Here is a 12,689-nt window from a genome sequence, read left to right as displayed (position 1 = left end):
ACAAAAGAAAATTCATTGCCTTGACTCATCCTACCTTTGTGAGTCAACTCAGGACAGCTTTGGGGTCAACCACACACTGAGTTCCTTTAGTAGCACTGAAAATGGAGAGTCTGGGCGACAGGCGGTGTCATCCACAGCCATGCACAGCCCCCAGCACTGGGGTGCCCAAGGCTGCAGCCTGGTGTGCCCAGAGTACCTTCTTTTTCTTAAAAACCTTTTTATTTAAAAATCATTTAAAGCTCACAGAGAAAGAGCAAGAATATAATTCTCAAAATTATATTATTCTTAGAATTATATTACATATTCTGAGAATTATATTCTCAGAAAAACTCAGAATCACCCATCAACATCATGACCACAGTTGCTTGACATTATTTCCCTAAATACAGGATTTTTTTTTTTTCCGTAGCCATTTGAGAGTAAGCTGTACCCAAGGTATTTCTTTACTCATAAACACATGGATGTGAATATCTTAAGAACAACAACATGTTTTACATAACCACAGTACAACTATCAAAATCAGGAAACTTAAATAGACTCAATGCTACAATCTACTGTCCATATCCCAAACTTTCCAATTGCCCCATAATGTCCTCAGTAATGAATTTTTTTTTCTTGGTTCAGGATCATGTCTTGCATTTAGTTGTCATGTCCTTTCCGCATCCTTTAATATAGGCACAATTCCTTGCCTTTCATTATATTAACATTTTGAAGAAGACAGGTCAGTTATTTTGTAGACTATTCCTAAATTTAGGTATGTCTGTTGTTTCTGCCAGGAATACCACTGAAGTGAGGCTGTATCCTCAGTGCAGCCCACTGGAAGACACATGGGCTAACATCAGTCTTAATGGTCAGCCAGTATCCCACTATTTGATGACCCCTAGTTCACTGAAACCACTTTACCATTGTGGGGGCATTTAGGTGGATCCCAAACCTTAAAAATCCTAGATGCTAAAAAACCCCACTATATGCTGCAATAAAGATTCTTGAACATATTTGCATGGTTGTCTAAATTATTTCCTTAGGCTGAATTCCTGGAAGTGAAACCACTGATTCAAAGGGTCAAAGGACAGACTTATTTCACAAGATTTTGGTATCTAAGTGTTACTGAGCCAGTCTCCAGAAAGCAGACAGGACTGCACATGGACAAGTAGTGTCTACACATGCCCTTAGTGTTTCCAGCCCTGGGGATCCAAATACTTAGTCTCTGCCAGGTGAAATGGTATCTCATTGTTATTTTAAATTGCACTTTGTTGCAGGGCTAAAATTGTTTTCTTCTGTTGAGTGACTATTCTTGTTTTTTTCATGAGTTTCCTGTCCACGTTTCTGTCCTATTCATGTCATTGTCACTTTCCTATCATTTTTCTTAATTGGTGGCAGTGTGGGGATGGAGTCTTGGGCAGAAAAAACCTAGTGTGAAAAGTCCCTGCTTTTGCCACCTTCTGGTTTGCTGACTGGTGGGTAGAGGGGGATTTGGTGTTTGTGAGAAGGGGAAGGAAAATAAGGACACTAGGTTCCTCATGGAACTATGAAGACCTGAGTGGAAAAAAACAACTCTCCATTTCTTCTATGTTCCTGACCCTACCCCTTTTGTGAGAAAGGAGGCTGGGGGACTAGGCTGCAGCTTGAGAGAAGAGGAAATGGTAACAGGGACAGGGATAGTGGAAGGGGAAGCAGGGGGCATGACAGGGGAGAACCTGAGTTTAAAGACAGTGTTCAGCAAGGTGCACGGCCCACTTCTGGCCTAATCCCTGCCTAAGGAAGGTAGTATGCACCTGCTAAAGGTATTATGAGCTGTGCTTGGGCCCCAGACACTCTCCTGGCCTCTAGGATCTTATGGACCAGAAGAAGATTGATGCTTCCTTAAGAGCTTGTTTCTCCATCCCAGAAGACAAAGAAAGTTCTTTCTGGTATAAAATGACCTCATTCCTTACAATATCCCATCAAATAGAGGTTTGTTTTACACAACTGACTTTTCTTACATCGTATATCTCAGAAGAGGATAAGCTTGCCTATCATTCACACTTTAGTCCTACAGACTTTTGGCCTTAAGAGGATCCATCTCTAAGCTGGGCCTTGATAACGGGACCAAACACAGGAGAGACAATAGTTCACGGTAGATGTAGAAATACACAAGTGTCCCACCCTGAGAGATTACTTGTGAATATATAGTTCAGAAGACTTGGAGCTGCTTTTGTTCCCTCAGTCTCCCCTCTGCTTCCCTGCTGGTGACATCTCATCTCCCCAGCTTCTTACCACTATAGCATCCATTGTGCAATCTCTTGGACCTCTTCTATTTTTTATCTGTCCCTAAGTGATCTCATCTAGTCTCATGCTCCTACCAGATTTAAATATCACCTTTGAAGATTATCTTTGTGTTTATAACTTCCAAATTTGTGTTTCTAGATCAGTCCACTCTCTTGAACCTAAACATGTACTTCCAGTGTCTCATGAGTGCCTCAACCTGGTCATGTCCAGAACTGACGTGATCTGCTTCTTTAAACCTTCTCCCTCCCAATGGACTTGGCCTTTGCCATCCTTTCCTTTCACTTGTTCAGATATTGTTGACTCCTCTCTCTCATACTCTACATCCACTCTGTCTTAAATCCTATTGGCTTACCACTTCTCATCTCTTCTCTTCCCACTGGTAGCACTCCAGTCCAAGCCACCATCATCTCTTGCATCTCCTGACTTCCCCCGCTTGCTGCTGTCACTGCTTCCTTGGTAATTTCTCCATGCAGTAACCACAGTGAGTCTGTTAAAATATGAGTCAGACCATGTCACTGTTCTGCTCAAAACTCTTCTATCACTCCTGCACTCAGAGTAAAGCCAAATTTCTTATGGGGCAGACAAGGGCCTACGTATTGACTCCCTCCCTGTCCTGACTTGTTTACCTCCCTGACCTCATCTTCCTGTCCACTGTGCCACATTGGCTTCTTAACTGTTCTTTAAACAGGCATATTCACACCTTAGGGCCTTTGTACTTGTTCTTCCTACTGCCCGGACTGCTTTCTTTCCCAGCTATCTGTATGGCTTGCTCCCTCAGCTCAAAAGTCCTCTTAATTCATAGGGAAATATGAAGAACTTAGGCTAGCCAAAATGATTCTGAAGAACAACAACAAAGTGGAAGATTTACACTACCCAGTTTCACAAGTTACTCTAAAGTTATGGTAATCAAGGCAGTGTGGTATTAGCATAAGTTTAGAAATAAAGTTCAATGCAATAGAATTGATTTATGGTCAATTGATTGTAAACAAAGGCGCGCAGACAATTCAGAGGGAGAAAGAAAAGTCTTTTTACTGGGACAATGGTTCTCTACATGCAAAAAGAGTGAATTTGGACACTTACCTCATGCGATACACAAGATTTAACTCAAAATCAATCATAGACCTAAATGTAAGAGTTAAAACTATAAAACTGTTAGAAGAAACCCTAAGCATAAATATCATGATCTTGGATTAGGCAGTGGTATCAACATGATACCGAATGCACAAGCAACAAATTACAATTTTGACAAATTGAACTTTATCAAAATTAAAAATTTTTGTGCTCCATAAAGCACATCAAGAAAATGAAAAGTTAAGCAACAGAATATCTGCAAATCATATATTTGCAATATATCACAAAGGAACTTGTATCCAGAATATAAAGAATTTATAACTCAATCATGAGAAATAGAAAACGGGCAAAATATTTGAATAGGTATTTCACCAAAGATACACCAATGGCCAATAAATACACGGAAATACACTCTTTGGAATTCACTCAGCTTGTTGGATCCATAGGTTTGTATCTTTTGCCAAATTTGGGAACTTTTAGCCATTATTTCTTTGAATATATTTTCCTGCTATAACTTTTCTCTCCTCTCTTTCTGGGAGTTTGATGACATGAAAGATCTTTTGTTATAGTCCTATACCTCTCTGAAACTCTGCTTTTTTTTTTTTTTTTAAGTCTGTTTTCTGTTTGTTGTCAAGATTGAGTAATTTCTATTTTTCTGTCTTTAATTTAACTGATTCTTTCTTCTGCTGTTTCTTCTGTTAAGCCAATCCACTAAGTTTAAAATTTTGATTATAGTATTTTTAAGTTTGAAAATTTCTGTTTGGTTCTTCTTTATCTCCTCTTCTCTCTTCATTTGTTTCAAGAGAGTTCATAAATCTTTTTAGAGGCGTTTTTAATTCTTACTTTAAAATACTTGCCTTCTTGGGGCACCTGGGTGGCTCAATGGGTTAAGCCTCTGCCTTCGGCCCAGGTCATGATTTCAGGGTCCTGAGATGGATCCCCGAATCGGGTTCTCTGATGGGTGGGGAGCCTGCTTCCCCCCATCTCTCTGCCTGCTGCTCAGCCAACTTGTGATCTCTCTCTCTCCCTCTGTTCAATAAATAAATAAAATCTTAAAAAAAAGTGTATGCAAAAACCTCAAAATTAAAAAAAAATAAAAAAAAACTTGCCTTCTTTAAAATATGTGTCAGATAATTCCAAGATCAAGGTCATCTTGAGTGTTGATTGTCTTTTCTTATCCAATTTGAGATTTTCCTGGTTCTTATTATGATAAGAGATTTTGAAGTGTATCCTGGGTGTTTTAGATATCATGTTATAAGACTCTGGATTTTAGTTAAATCTATTTCAACAGGTATCTTCTGACATTGTACTGGTAAGGGAAAGATGTGCCGCCTCATTGCTGTTAGATGGGCAAAGTCCAGATTCCTCACTTGGTCTCCGTTGACACTTGTGGGGGACATGTTAAAACTGCTAGGTGGGGTTGGGCTCCCCCAACCTCATCTCATAGGGCTCCCATGAAACTTCTGCTGACACATCCTGACGGGGAGTGTGAAGTACCTTTTTACTGTTCCGACTAGGTTTTCAGTGACACTGTGATGGAAGGGGACTTGTTACCAGCAGGCAGGGCTGGAAGTCCCAGCTTCCCGCTTGGCCTTCTTTGACACCATGCCAGCTGTAGGGAGGAGCACCTTGTTGGTAAATGTGAGTGTCTAGGCTCCCCATTTAACCTTTGCTGGCAGGTTTTTTTTTCTTTTTCCCCCTGTAATATTTGGGCTGGAGTATAGCTGTTATTGTCTAAAAGTTTTCTGTCTAGCTAGGCTGTCCCTTTCTTGGCTCTTGGGCTAGAGACTTTTGGGCCTGTGCATGTGTGTGTATGTGCCCTTTAAGAGTTTCTTCGTTCTGGCTTTTCTAGCGCCGAGTCTCATGTATATGAAGCAAAAAGAAAACCTAGGGAACTCATCATGTTGTTATTTTGGTCTTGACATTCCTAGCCAGTCTGCCTTCTCTCCATCTTTTAGAGTCTTCTTCTTCTTTTTCTTCTTTTTAATAGTTTTTTTAAAAAAATTATTTATTTATTTATTTGACACAGAGAGAGAGAGAGAGATCACAAGTAGGCAGAGAGGCAGGCAGAGAGAGAGGAAGGGAAGTAGACACCCTGCTGAGCAGAGAGCCCAATGCGGGGCTCAGTCACAGGACCCTGGGATCATGACCTGAGCCGAAGGCAGAGGCTTTAACCCATTGAACCACCCAGGTTCCCCACATCATTAGTTTCTGATGTAGTGTTCCATGATTCATTGGTTGTGTATAACACCCAGTGCTCCCCACAATCTGTGCCCTACACTTTATTTTTAAGAACAGTTTTAGTTTTAGAAAATTGAGAAGTTGGTATATTCCATGTATCCCGCACTAGCTGCTTCCTACTACTAACCTTTTTTTTTTTTTAAGAGAGAAAAGAGAGCCCTGGAGTGAGTGGGGGTGGGGATGGGGTGGGGGCGAGGGGCAAAGGGAGAGGGAGAGAGAGAATCCCAAGCAGGCTCCACACTCAGTGTAGAGCTGGACACGGGGCTTAATCTCACCACCCTGGGATTGTGACCTGAGCTGAAATCAAGAGTCATATACTTAACAAACTGAGCCACCTAGGTGACTTCCTATTACTAATATTTTATGTGAATATAGTACATTTCTTCTAACTTATGAATCAATATTGGTAAATTATCATTAAAGTTCATTATTTCTTTGGACTTACTCAGTGTTTATCTAATGTTCTTTACCTGTGCCAGGATACCATCCAAGATACCACATTACATGTATTTGTCATGTATTCTTGGTCTTTCTTGGCTGTGACATTTTCTCAAACTTTTCTTGTTTTTGATGATCTTGACAATTTTTTAAAAAAATTTATTTATTTGACAGATCACAAGTAGGCAGAGAGAGAGGAAGGGAAGCAGGTTCCCTGCTGAGCAGAGAGCCCGATGTGGGGCTCAATCCCAGGACCCTGGGATCATGACCTGGTCGGAAGGCAGAGGCTTTAACCCACTGAGCCACCCAGGTGCCCTGATCTTGACAATTTTTAATCAGGTATTTTGTCAGATTCCCTTCTTTTGGAATTTGTTTGGTGTTTTTCTCATGGTTAGGCTGAGAGCTTAATTGTCTTTTAAACTTTCAGGACTTTTCTTGTCATTTATTTGTTGAAGAAATGGTTTGTTTCCTATAGAATTTTCTGTATTCTAAATTTTGCTAATTGCATGCCTGAGTCATTTATCATGTCTGCCTCCTCCACTTTTTTTTTTTCATGTAAACAGGTAGTTGCATTTAAAGACCTGATATTATTCAGGATTTTTTTTTTTTTTTTTTTTGGGAAGGATGTGTCATAGGTAGTGTTGGGTGGTACCTTCCATCAGGAGGCATATAATTCTAATTGGCAGCCATTGATGAACATTGTCTAGACCCATTATTTTACAGGGGTTGTAAAGTGGTGATATTATAGTTCTATCCTTCTGTCCTTGTTTATTTCATTCATACAAAGAAATACTTACTATTTCAGCACAATATACTTAGGAAAGGCAGATTAATACCTTTCTTTGCTGTTTATTTTCTCGTTTTTCAGAATAGAGTTCATTCTTTAGTATCCTCTAAAAGTAACACAGGAATTTTTATTTAGTATAACTATGAATAAAGACATTTTAATATATTTTAATCTCTTGCAGTGAATCCTTTTATTGATGCTCAGATTGTCCCATATTTGGCCAGTGTGAGTCTCAAGTTGACAAGATTCTAGTGCCTCTGATGGCCTCCTTGTCATCAGGGTCATCTCTTACATATGGCTCTTTTTTTTTTTTTTTAAAGATTTTATTTATTTATTTCACAGAGATCACAATAAGCAGAGAGACAGACAGAGAGAAAGAGGAGGAAGCAGGCTCCCTGCTGAGCAAAGAGCCCGATGTGGGGCTTGATCCCAGGATCCTGGGATCATGACCTGAGCCAAAGGCAGAGGCTTTAACCCACTGAGCCACCCAGGCACCCACATATGCCTCTTTTTAGTGAAAAAGGTAGTAAGAGACCTCGGTTTAGGTGCTAGGGAAGGTTATTACTTATTTATTTTTTAAGATAGAAAGTACACCATATTAGCTCGCTGGTGGGTGTGATCTTTTGCATTGCAGAAGAGGGAGGGTTGCTGGAGGAATGTCCTTGAGTAGATGAGAGGGCCCGGGCTATTGTGCTCTGGTGAAGGATTTGGTTGTCAGTTGAAGGTGAAGGGGGGGAGGGTATGCGATTAAGAAGAAAATGTGAAATAATTGCTTTGAAAGTTTGTGTGAGTAGCCAGGAAAATGCTGGGTCTTCTTATCAGCCAACTTGAAGGGTGTGATTATAAATATTCTATAAGCATGTTTGAATAGTTCTATCTAATCACTTGGCTGCTTGGATGCAGGCGTGGAGTAGGTGGGAAGCTGAATTTAGGCAGAGCTGAATTTTTTCCAGGCTGGTATGATGGAGACAGTGAGGAAAATAGAAATTGAGTGTGCAAGGTAGTTATAACAATGGGTCACGAAATTTAAGTGGGATATTGTTGAAATGGGGCAGAATCTGTTACTGTTAGGGTCAAAGGGGCTGGAAGTCTGGGAAGAGGAAAAATTGTGGGGGATGGGCAGGGGAGACAGTGACTTGCAAGGACAGGAGGTGCTGAGCACAGTGTGGGATACTTAAAATTCATTCAGTATTTTCTAATGACCTCCCTTCAGCTTCAGAGAAGCCTTTCCATTTCCTGGGTCCTGGGGTTTTGTGAATTAGGCTTATTGCCTTCCTTGTAGGGACTGCTTCCCCCCACATCCATCTCCTAGCTGCCCTGGCCCTCTCCCCACAAAGGACCGTTACAGGGATCTTGGATATTCTGGAGAATTCATTACATGGAGTGAGTGATTAATCTGTATTCATGGAAGATGTAGATAAGGGCCCTTGGGACTTTTGGACAGTGGCTCTGAAGATGACCCTGATGATGCTGACATCCTTTCATAATGTCAGAGCCCACAGTAGTTCCTTCTGAAAAGCCTGACCTGGGAGGAGGTGGTGGGCTGAGGAAATGGCCACTGCTCCAGGGCTGGGATTCGGAAGGGGCTGAGAGTGGCTCCTGCCACAACATAGGGTGTGTTCTTCCTAAGTCAGTGAGCTGTGTCTGCCCACCCCCGCAACCCGTTCACCTGCACACAACTGGCCCTGGGTCCTCAGACCTTGGCTGTGGAGGCCAGGAGCTGGTGAGGGTCAGTGAGTGGGTGCTGAATGAGGAGCATGGAGATGGACAGGGCGATACATGGGTACTTGGCCAGTGTCGGAAACTGTCCTAGAAGACCTTAAACTGGGAGGTGCAGCATCATGGGTTATCCCTTTCCCAGAAAGATCAACAATTAAACCCTGAAAATAGACTAAAATTTTTACTAGACATAGATGATCAAGGACCGATTCAAAAAGTAAGTCCTCCTTTTTTTTTTTTTTTTTTAAAGTAGGCTCCATACTGGTCATGGAGCCCAATGCAGGGCTTGAACTCATGATGCTGAGATCAAGACCTGAGCTGAGATCAAGAGTTGGGCACTTAACCACTTGAGCCACCCAGGCGCCCCCCCACCACAAATCCCCCATATTAAATTTAGAAACTATTGCATAAACAGGCCAAAGTTAAAGATAGCACAACAAATTATTTATTTATTTTTTCCTGAAGAGCAAAACAGTCTTGTATTGGGGTCTACTTTGAGGAGCAAATCTATTACAATATGGAGGAAATTTAAGTTCAAAAATTACCAAGTATAAGAATGAGTGGCAGGACAAGTAATAGAAACAAAACAACTGATCCATCTTTAGTAAATATCCCCAAATTCAAAGCCCCAGGGACCCAAAGGGTTTGGGAATTTACTTTCTCCTTTTTTCCTGCCTGTCTTGCCAAAGTTTACAGAACACTTGCTGAGGAGAGAGGGCCCTTAGATGTATTTTCAGGGGAAGTGCTTTGTCAGTGGCAGAAGAAAGCCCTTAGACAAGGGCCTGGGTTGGGAGTGGTTTGGAGTAGGAAGGGGGAGGGGCTGGGTGGGCAGGGAGTGGGATGGCTGAAGGTATGATGGGGAGGGGCGGAGTTAGGGAGGTAATAAAGGTGGAGTATGACACAGAGTGGAGGCAACAGGTATTTGGCTGCAGTTTTTAGGGCCTATCCCAGGGGCTGTTTAGTGGTGGATGAAGGGGCAGACTCAGTGGAGATGCAGAGGGTCCCAAGATGCATGGTGTGGGAGTGAAGAGGTCAGTGTGTTGTGAAAGTAGCTAGAGGTGGTTAGACTGGCAGCTGGCCACCTTCCTGGGCTGCTCTGCTCTTCTCACAACCACCCTCCCTGGGTGTTTGGGACTGGAGGAAATTCTCCAGTCCATGGTCTGTGTTGATGGCAAAGCTGGGAGTGACTCTTCTGGAACCTGGGCTCCAGCCCAGGACAACAGTCATGGGGCAAGGGCTGCCTAGCCTTGGTCTACTTTCCTTTTCCTCTTCCTTCCAGGTTTTCTGGAACTAACCTAGCTTTAGGTGTTGGAGGATCTGTCTGTACTAAAGGATCTTGGCCTCCCATGCTCTGCCCTCTAGAGGTTCCTAACCTACATGGGAGATCCCAGACAGTTATAACAAATAGAACTGTGGATGTGAAGGGAAGGGGTGCAAACATCCCTTGTGGAAGCTCTGGGAGAAGACAACTATTCTCCATGCCCTCAGCTCTGACCACCATCAATGGCCCTGTAGCCAAACAATGGATGGTTCCAGCCCAGAACTTTCCATGGGCTCAAGACCCACATGTTCAATTGTGTCTTCCACTCCCCACCAAGATGTCTAACAGGAAAGTCAACAGAAATATGTCTACCTCCAAACTCGTGATTCCCCTCCCTGCAATGAAGTGCTCTGGGCTGGATGTGGGCAGAGGTGCTCTGGATTCTGTCCTTCCGGGCATAGGAATTCCTTGCGTGCTGTTGAGCACTGAAATCTCTCCCCTTCTGTGGCCTGGGGGACTGGGGAAATAAGGAGGCCTTTAGGAAGTTTCTGGAATACTTCCCACTCCCGTCCCCCAGCATATCTTTTGATGAATGTGACCTGTCACCTGCTCCCTGGGGGAAAAGCCTCGTTGATGTGTGAGCACCTGGTTTCTGCTCACTGAGCGTCTCCAAACTCTTGGCTGTGGGAGAAGAGGAGCAGGTTGAGCCCTGTCTCCGGGGAGGCGCTGATGTGGTCTGTGCACCATAGACCTCATCAGAAGCCGGTGGCCATGCTTGATCCTTTGGAAGAGGAACTGTGTTATCTGTTGGGTGCAGTCCCAGGACAGGAAAGGACCCTTGCCCTGAAATGGAGGAAGCAAATGGGAAATCCCAGGGCCAGGGAGGGCAGGCAGCCTTGGGAAGGGGCAGCCTGTCACAATCACTGGGAGCCACTCCATTCATCCATTTTAGTTAAGGAGAAGGTGTCACTTCACAGGTAGAGGGATAGAGTGGGAAATGGTGAGCAGGGTTAGTGGACAGGTGAAGCCTATTGCATGAACTAGACATTTTGGGTGCTCCTTTCTGTCTCCTGTCTGACCCCAGGCGGCAATGAATAGTTTGAGGAGGGACTGAGCACAATAGACTGGCAGAAAAAGGTTCAGAGTCATAGTGGAAGGAAATTGAGGATGGTTGTTGCCCACAGAAGCTAGCCTGTGTGGGCGGCAGTGAGGGCAGGGACGGGGGATGGTCATGAGGACAGTGTGGGTGGGAGCAGGAGAGCAACATGGGGGAAGGTGAGCTGGGATCAGGCGCTGAGGCACTGGGCTTCCCAGAGCAGGCAGATGGGACAGGAAAGTCCTGAGGGGATGGAGACATACTTGCAGAGTGAAGTAGGGTCATGAGGAAGAGCCCCAGAGCTCACTGGGATGAGAGATTTAGGGAGAGGAGGTGGTCCTTAGCTGGGACCATGCTTTGCACCTAGGTCAGCTGTGACTGGTTTTCTGAGAGCCATGTACACTGAAAACCCTTCTTCTCTGTGTCCCTACTGCATGTGTTCCCATTTGCATTTCCTATGCAAAATTCTCTAAAAATCTCTACCTCTTGAGTGTAAAGTAAAGAACAAAGAGGGCGATTCTTCCTGGTCTCTGTGGTGGTGGTGGCAGGAGTGGATGGAGGTTGTGTGTGGGGAAGTCTCCTGGGGGTTAACTTACATACAGCCCAGACCTGAGGTCTGCTTTAACACCTGCTGGGAGGCCCCCACCTTCCCAGCTGAGGAGGTCACCTGTTCCCAGGAAGCTAAGCCAGCAGTAGGGGATGGAGCAGAAGTGGTGGCAGGGGCTCTGCTGGCCCCACAGGGCGGTCTGGGCTATGGATTTTGGTCTGGAGACATCAAAAGCTGTGTTTTTTCCACTCCAGAGCCCCCTAGCAGGCCTCCCTAGCTCTCCCACCTCTACGTGCACCTGGATTCCCCACTCACTGAACTTGTCACTGGTTGGTCACTGTGTCCTTATCTTTGTTGGGGGAGGGTTGCCATCTGGCAGAAGCAATCACTGGGTCACCTGGGAAAGGGCTTGTGGTAGAGATGGATCAGTGTGGGGGTTCTCATGTTAACCTCTCCCCCAGGGTTCCTTTGTCCTTTGTTGCTTTGCTTTCTGTCTGTCCCCTCTTCTCGTCCGTTCTCACTTTCCCCTGCCTGCTCTGTAACTGGGGAGACTGACCACTGTGGATTGATCACGGGGAAGGAGGACACAGGGGACTTGCTGGCAGCTTCTCACTGAGTATGGCCTGTGGGAGGCACTAGAGGGAGGCTTTGGTGGAAGGAGAGCAGGTGGGGTATTTTCCCTTGCTCCCTCACTGCCCTGGTCGGAGCTCTCGATGGAATTCTGCGTTCTTCTGGGCCTGTCCACCTCTCTTCTTCTAACTCTGGCCCTCAGCTGGGCTGATAAGGACTGAGTTTGCATGTGGTGGAGGACACTCTCGCCTCACTCACAACTGTGCTTTCTCACCACAAACCATAGGGCAGAGTGTTCAGCGTCTTTTCCATCGCCCACGCTCTTGGGATTCTGCCTTCAACTTCTCCCTCTACCTTAAACCTCTGTTTCCAACTCTGTGTCAGTGTCTCCTCAGCAAGGAAGCTATCTTCTCAGAGATGTCAGATTTGGATCAGCCATTTCCAGCTTTGTGCAGAGAATCTGGAGTTTTCCCCGGGGGAGTCAAGGCTGGAAACCCAGGGCATTTCTCTAGCATCTCTGCCCAGGGCCTCCCTTAGGTTTATCTTGCCTTCAGTGTATCTCAGAGTCTCTGCTTCTTGCTCATATTGCTGAGGGTTTTCTCCGCTTCACCATGTGTTCTGTCAGTGGCCACGTTGTGAGACTGTCTGGGGCAAGAGACTTTCTTTTTCTTCCCCAGATGTATGCAGCTGG

This window comes from Mustela erminea, chromosome 4, assembly GCF_009829155.1.
Source record: "Mustela erminea isolate mMusErm1 chromosome 4, mMusErm1.Pri, whole genome shotgun sequence".
Classification (NCBI taxonomy): domain Eukaryota; kingdom Metazoa; phylum Chordata; class Mammalia; order Carnivora; family Mustelidae; genus Mustela; species Mustela erminea.
This window is presented reverse-complemented; position numbering follows the sequence as displayed.